Raw genomic sequence first — 8,322 nt, 5'->3', positions numbered from 1 at the left:
CTTGTACGATTTTTTTTTTTTTTTTAGTCTTCTTAACAATCAATCTTGAAAGGACTGTTTTTATCCAAGATTCAATTCCCAGTATATTTTAAAATTCCCTTGGCACTAGGTTAATCATTTGTTTCATTTGAAAAATTTCCACTTAAATCTAAATTGCTAACCACAAATAATAATAATAATAATAATAATAATAATAATAATAATAATAATAATAATACAATAACAATAATAAAATAATAATAATAATAATAATAATAATAATAATAACGTTTTTTTATTAATGATATCAGTGGCTCAGTGGCTTTTCAATTTCACTGGGCTGACGTTTTCCTCAATTCTGTCATTTCCTTTCTTCTTAGTGCATTAACTGTACAAAATACCAGATTGATGTTAGACTATTTCTTTGTTTATCCTGTCTGAGATACATTTTATCGTATAAATTTATCGTGTTAAGTTTTCTCTTTTTCCCCATATGTATTCACCTTCATTTGCGAGAAATCTTGACTTTTTAACGTTAAATGGCTCGTTCTGAATAATAATAATAATAATAATAATAAATACACTATTATTAGTCCGAACGTTATTTTACAGTTCGTAAAATGAACACAGTTCAAGTGTAAATCCTACAAGACTACGCAAGAAAAAAAATGATAAGTAAAACAAAAATAAAAAATAAAGACTTACCGGCAATTTCTCTGATGGAAATGCATTGTCAGCGAAGACCAAAAAAAAAAAAAAGAAAATACCTCCTTTTTTGCAATGTCGGTCTAGACAATTCCGTCTGGCCACATGCAAAACTGTCAAAAGGTTCTCACACTTTTCCTTTTCACTTCTTATTCCAGTGCACACCATCCGGAACACAAGATATTCCGTTGACAATTCGGACCACGCGGTCATGGTCACTTTGGCGGGTCGACGATACACCCTCTGCCAAAGTATGTCTGGTCACTTCTCTCACCTTGGTCTGATGTATTTTGACGCCGAGATATTGCCACTGCCTTTGCAAAGGAAAAAATTTCGTACGGCAGCTTAGTTTATCGTGTATAACGGCGGTATTTAAACACGTGCTAATCTAGAAATCATGCAACTGGTAGATATTAGATCTAGCTACATAAATGATCAGCTGATATAAGTATATATGCAGGCACAGAGAGGGAAGAGACAATGCTTAAATCATCTTCCGTCTGGCAACGACGCCGAATGCAGGTGTGTTAAGTTTTAAGATGTGTGGCTAGATAAGAGGTCGAGCAAGTTTTAGCTTATTTAAATTACCATCTTTAATCGTCCCGGGGGGAAAAAAAAAAGGGTGGGGAGGTATTTGATGGGGACGGAAATTACCCGCCTTTCCATAATCATAATAGCATGGGTTATGGCAGGCCTCAAGGAAATAAGGATTTCGACAAAGAATTCAAGGGTTTTTGGGGTGACTTTAGCGTTTGATGTCATAAGAAAATGCGCCTTAACATTCAGCCTCACAAAACAACTGGATGAGGAAATTAGCAGACAGAAGAATGAGTTGCCGGACCGCAGCGAGGAAGTTTTTTTTTTTTTTTTCATGCAATATTATGTTTACCAAGAGGTTGCCTGATGTTTGAGGATTTCGATTTTTAATGGCTTGATGTACAGACATATTTCCCTCTGACGGTCATAAATCACTTACGCCCATATGGGGTAAGTGGCAACTCTTGCCCCGTCTCGCTGATGTGCAGTATGTTGAAGACAGGTAATGGAAAGAATCCCTGCAGTTCCAGGTGTAGCTGGAAAAAGGGTTAGAGGTAATAAGTCAGATCCGATAAGGAGTCCTTCCACTCAAGATGTGATGTAGGAGGGTGAATCGGGATCCTCCGCGAGATAATGTGGTGAGGTTTAAAAGATGTTTTGATGCATGTAGTACTATGTTTTGCTTGATGTTTATGACTTTTGATCGGAATTTAAAGATTTAATTGGTTTAATCTGCATATAATATATATATATATATATATATATATATATATATATATATATATATATATATATATATATAAATCTCTTCTAACGCCGTGTCATGCAAAGGTCTTGGTCTTACAAATCTCCTAGAACCTACAGGAGCCCAGCTGCCTCTGTCATATGCTGTTCTCCCAGGGGTTGTTCGAGGGACAGCGTTCAAACCATCTTCGCCTCACTTCAACATTGATCGAATATAGAATTTAAGCCCGAGGCCAAGCACTGGGACCTATGAGGTCATTCAGCGCTGAAAGGGAAATTTTCGACAGTAAAAGGTTTGAAAGGTATAATAACAGGAAGAAAACATCGCAGCAGCAGCAGTGTGGAAGAGTTCAAAAGAAAGCTAGACAAGATCATTAGAACACTGTGAGGTGAGTGAATTGTAAAACCTCCTCCTAGATATATGTGAGCACATGATGTCTCCTTGGATGGACTAATGAGTCTTTGAGACACCCCAATCCTCGTAAGACGCACTGTGAATCAATTGTTAGAAGAGGGGGGAAAGTAACATGAAAGAAAGATTATATCTCATCTAAGCACAGAATTTTCGCGATTGCCCGCTAAGCTTTCAAAGCTCACTCTATCCTTCCATCTAACTCGCAATATTCTCCCTTAAGCTTTATCCACTAATCCACAAAATCGATTGAAACCCTCTTCCAATTTAATTTTATTTCATTCGTTTGTGCATACTTTGCTCTTATTATTATTATTGTTTTTAGTACCATCTCTCTAAATGATTAAACAGCATCATCTGCATTCTCTCTCTCTCTTTATATATATATATATATATATATATATATATATATATATATATATATATATCTACTATATTGACAACTTCATAAAGGTTATTCGTTCTCACTGGACGTCACGGTGAAGCAATCGCCAATAACCTGACTACACATTATAACTCAGATCCCGTTTCATCAATTAATAATGACATTATCCAGGCAGCTCATCAGTGAAGATGGTGATGATGAAAGATTCAGGAAGCTTCTCGTCTGGATGTCATTATCATAATCCTCTTCATTTTCATAATGGGGACGAGGAAGGGGAATGTTAATAGTACTACGTATATACGTAGATGTTGGTCTGTTGTAGTTCAGTGTTAGGACACTCACCTCGTCATCTGAGAAGTCTCTTTCTTTCGAATATGTCATGCAAGGTCTTTTCCCCATTTCTGTATTTTCAAACTGGTTATACTCAATGTCCTTCCATTATTAGTGTTCTTCAATATCTTATTTACTCAGTCACAGTCTTACCATACAACTTCCCTAAAACACTAAAGTACTACATAATATAGTATATTTCTAGAAATTCTTACACTAGCCTTGATTTCCTTCACTTTTATGGAATGGGACAATCATTCCTTCCAAGCATCTCTATCCAGGCATACGATATACAGCCTGACCACCTTGTCAGTCATGCTATCACCATCTTACAGCATCTAACTTGTAATTCCATCAGATCCTGCTGTCTATCCATTTTTCAGATTTCAATTGCTTTCCTTGCATCTCCAACAGCCACCTTTACAAACATATTCAAACTAACACGTTTCACACGAGCAACAGTCAACTCTACCTCTTTCATCTTCTAAATTTAACAAACCTTCTGAAGCCTCACTTCATCAACCCAGGACTACGTTACCTTCAGACATTATCTCTCATTTCCATCTCAGTCTTAGCAGATCCATTTTTTTCATTAACCTCTCTCTCTCTCTCTGCAATTATTTCCCTGTACAAAATCTTTACCTAAAGATCTTACTCACCTTCTTCTCTTTATCCATATTACTTGGCTTCTCTCTCATCCTCACTTTCTTCTTGAGTACCATATCCATTTTCCTGTTTAAAGTTGTACTATGTAATGTTTTCATATATCGTACAATGCACCTTAGATAATAGGGTTTTCCTTTACTAATTGTCTCCTTACTTCGTACCTCCAGTTCTATGGTTTTTCCCCCTGCCTACCTTCCTATAAACATCAACACTCCGCACTGACCATATTACTCATATGAAATTGTACATACTTCACATTTATTCCAACCACCTTAAAGTCTTTAATCAAAGATCATATCTCATCAATTTTCTCCTTATATGATCCTCTCCCTTACTTTGTCAAACTTTTTTGTTTCAATTACATTTACAACCACATTTTCTCCCCTTAATCTCCAACTAGTATAGCTTACCTTGACTTTTGCTTCCACCAGATAATGATCAGATATACTATATAGTGCTACCTGGAGCCACTCCTCTTCTCACTTTTACATCCATGGGCTTGCTCTTCCACCTACTTTATACCAACACAGAATTGAGTAAAGTCTTCCTCGCCATTTTTTCTGTCCCAGTTATACTTATGACTCTGTTTTCTTTGGAAATCTTATATTTATATGTCAACTTCTTTTCCAAACACATTTCCATAGACTTTATACTCACTCAACTCAAGAGGACTTGACATCAACTCACAATGGTATGCCTTCCTCTGCTACCTACCTTCACAGCAGAAGCACTCTTCAAAACTCCCCCTCTTCCACCTTCAATCTTTTCAATGTTGGACCATATATATATATATATATATATATATATATATATATATATATATATATATATATATATATATATATATATATATATATATATGTACTCACTGATATGACTAGTTCTCCTACCAGACTCAATGCTATTCAAGCAAATATGAAATTAACAATCTGCAGTCTTTCACTCCACCCGAGTGTCTTCCTGATATTGTAAGCGGTACCCACTCCCTACCTCTGTACCTTTTAGCTACCCCACACATAAAGGTTCTCTGTCTTTCCCATTTCTGCACACTGTCCTTTCAGTATTTCACAAACATACCATAAGTAACACAATTCTTGTGGTAAAGTCAACTTAAATAACAGAAGACAGCAGATTACCAAAAAGCATGTTGTGTGATCTGATAACAATTAAAGCTTTAAAAATAATCATATGTACACTAGAGAAATATGATTAGTGATGCATTTGAAACATGAAAATTAAATAACATACAGTATAAGCAAAGTGAAAGAATAACTGAACTTTGAAATAACTAGTATGTATAAAGTACTAATAAACTCGGTACACTATTCAGTAGTAGTCTCAAGGAAATAAGCAAACATGAAAATCATAAAAATTGTTTAACTGGAAAAAGTATATTTACAGGAGATTGTAACAACAGAACACTTTTAGACCAATGACAATGACATACCTAAGGTAATCCAAATTAAAAAAAAATGGTAGAAAAAGGAGCAGGTAAATAAAAAGCTTATTACATAAAATGCATCAAAATATAGGAGCAAAGTTGAAATGTTCAAAAGAAAAATGGTATATGTACCATTTACAAGAGATCAGCAATGGGGCACTTGTAACACTTTTGGCCCTTGAAGCTGCTGCTATAGTATACCTACGCCATTCCAAATAAAAATAACTGGGGAAAAGGAGTAAATCAAAATAAAATTATAAGACACACATAACAATGTGGTACCTCGAGATACGAAATTAATCCGTTTCGAGGCAGCCTTTATATCATGAGCTTTTCGCATCTTGGACCGCATTTTATATGTAAAATGGCTAATCCGTTCCAAGCCCTCCAAAAACACCCCTGTAAATTTCATAATAAAGCTAAATTGACCTATAAACAATGAAATGAAATAACAATTTGGACCATTCAATACCTAACTTAATACGTACTGCTAATATACCTGTAAATACAGTGTATTAGTGTACATGGTATACAAGGAATACTGTACGTACATATGTATGTATGTATGTAGTAAAATGTGGAAGCTTACCTTTCGAGTGAGGCTATCTCCGAAAGTGGCGACAGAGGAGGAGGACAAACGGCAGATACGTACGTACACTTAACATTACGAAACACATAAAAAAATGTAAGGAAAACATAAGCTAAACTTTACGAAACACATTAACAAAACTGTAACACTTAACTTTACAAAAAACTTTAAATTAAATTTTTTTTTGGTCTTTTTTTGATTTTTACAATTTCTTTTTCTTTAACAAAATTTCAACTTCTTCACCACTTTCAACTTCTGTTTTTTAGTATCACTTGCTTCTTTTTTGCTTACTACTCCTACTAAAGGCCTCTTTAAAAAATAACTATCCAAGGAAGATTGCTTCTGCCTACTTTTGACAATGTTCCTGAAACGACTCAGGCAAACGTCATCGAACTGTGCAAGCATACGACCTGTGTAAGCCTTTTCGGGGTGTCTCTTTTCTACGAATGATTGCACCTTATGAAAAGCAGCTAGAGCATCCTTAATTTCTGCCGTTGTCATAGAGTCATCGTCCTCCTCCTCGCTGCTGCTAGAAAACTCCTCTTGAACAACGTTATGTTGCATGGCCTCCAACTCCTTCAGGTCATCCGTCGTAAGCTCCTCTTGGTGCTCCTCGAGAAGGTCATTGATGTCGTCCTCGTCGACGACCAGCCCCGAGTGCAACGATCTCGTCAAGATCTGGTTGCGAAACAGTTTCAGGATCGTCAACTGTTTCTGAGTCTGCAGCACCAGCTTCGCCCACGTCGAATCCCTTGAAGTCTCGGGCGGATACAGCATCAGGCCAGAATTTCCTCCACAAGGAATTCAAGGTTCGCCTCGAAACCTCCTGCCAAGCTTGGTCGATGAGCCAGATGCATATTACGATATCGAAATGCTACTTCCAAAATTCATGCAAGGTGAGGTTTGTGGCATTGGTGATGTCGAAACATCTCTTGAAAAGATGTTTCATATACAGCTTCTTGAAGTTCGATATCACTTGCTGGTCCATGGGCTGGAGGAGAGGGGTGGTGTTAGGCGGAAGATAAAGAACCTTGATGAAGGAATACTCTGCTAGGATATCTTCCTCGAGGCCAGGAGGGTGAGCAGGGGCATTGTCCAACACCAGCAGGCATTTCAGAGGGAGGTGCTTCTCTTCCAAGAATTTCTCCACTGTCGGGCCGAAACATAGATTTACCCACTCGGTGAACAAATGCCTCGTTACCCAGGCTTTCGCATTAGCCCTCCACATTAATGGAAGCTTCTCTTTAAGCATTTTGTGGGCCTTGAAGACTCAAGGAATCTCGGAATGATAGACAAGTAGGGGCTTCACCTTGCAATCCCCACTGGCATTGGAACAAAGTGCGAGCGTAAGCCTGTCTTTCATAGGCTTATGCCCGGGTAGCTTCTTCTCTTCCTGCGTCCGACGAGACATTTTTTTCCAAAAAAGGCCAGTCTCATCACAGTTGAAGACTTGCTGAGAACTGTAGCCTTCCTTGATCATCATCTCGTCGAACGTCTTTTTAAAGGCTTCGGCCGCTTTCGTGTCCAAGCTGGCCGCCTCCCCATGCCGCACCACCGAATGGATGCCAGTCCATTTACGGAATTTCTCGAACCACCCATGCGAAGCCTTGAAGTCTAGGGTTGGCGTTGATGTCCCTTCTCTGTTGTCTTTGGCCTGGGCAATCAAATTGCCGAAAATAGCGCTGGCCTTGTGGTAGATTGCCGTCTCCGTTATCGTATCGCCAGCGATTTCTTTGTCTTTTATCCAGACAAGAAGAAGCCTTTCCATTTCATCATGCACGTGGGTCCTCTTGCTGGACAAAATATAGTGACGCCCTTGGAAGGTGTAGCTGCTTTGATGACATCCTTCTGCTTAAGGATGGTGCCTATTGTCGACGGATTTCGGCCTTGGCGATCACACTCAATCGCATACCAGCTTCATACTTCTTGATAATCTCCATCTTCATCTCCAAAGAGAGCATCCTCTTCTTTCCGTGAATTTTAACTTTCTTGGGACCCATGACTACGTATGTACTGTACGTAATTATGTTATGTAGTACGTATACGTATGCAGTAAAGTTCTCACACAACACGATAAAGTATACTACAACGAAATCCCTAACGAATTTACGTTAATAAACGAAATCGTTAGAACGAACGAATACCACGTGCTTACGATACCGATGATGTCGTGCAGTGGCCGAAGAAGCACGCCACTACGTAGATGCACCATGGGAGGGATCCTGACCAATAGGAGAGAAGGATCTCATGGCGGTGACTAGCATCAGGAACCAATGGGAGAGCGGGAGGATGGTGGCGAGTCTACTCAGTTGGCGGTGCGCGAGTTTTAAAATTGTTATTGGTGGTCCAAGCGAATCTCTGACTTTACAGCAACAACCTTTCGTATCTTGAACAATTTTCGTATGTAGAGCCGTAAAATTTTTCGTAATTGCTTTCGTATCTCGAGTTTTTCGTAAGTTGAGCCTTTCGTATCTCGAGGTACCACTGTATGAGCAAATTGTAAAGGTACTAATCTCTTACCAGACACTGCAGAA

General features: G+C 38.2%; 1 protein-coding gene across 1 annotated transcript in view; it reads right to left on the bottom strand.

Moving 5' to 3' along the window:
* Positions 1–962, bottom strand: part of LOC135212195 (secreted frizzled-related protein 3-like) — a 31,587-nt gene extending 30,625 nt beyond the window's left edge. Inside the window, exon 1 of the mRNA XM_064245640.1 lies at positions 685–962. The gene's annotated coding sequence lies outside the window, so the exon portion shown is untranslated. The remainder of the gene's footprint in view (positions 1–684) is intronic.
* Between the last annotated feature and the right edge of the window lie 7,360 nt (positions 963–8,322).

The sequence above is a fragment of the Macrobrachium nipponense genome, chromosome 40 (genome assembly GCF_015104395.2).
Source record: "Macrobrachium nipponense isolate FS-2020 chromosome 40, ASM1510439v2, whole genome shotgun sequence".
Lineage (NCBI taxonomy): Eukaryota > Metazoa > Arthropoda > Malacostraca > Decapoda > Palaemonidae > Macrobrachium > Macrobrachium nipponense.
The sequence above is the reverse complement of the archived record's forward strand: the minus strand, read 5'-3'. Positions and strand labels throughout refer to the sequence as shown.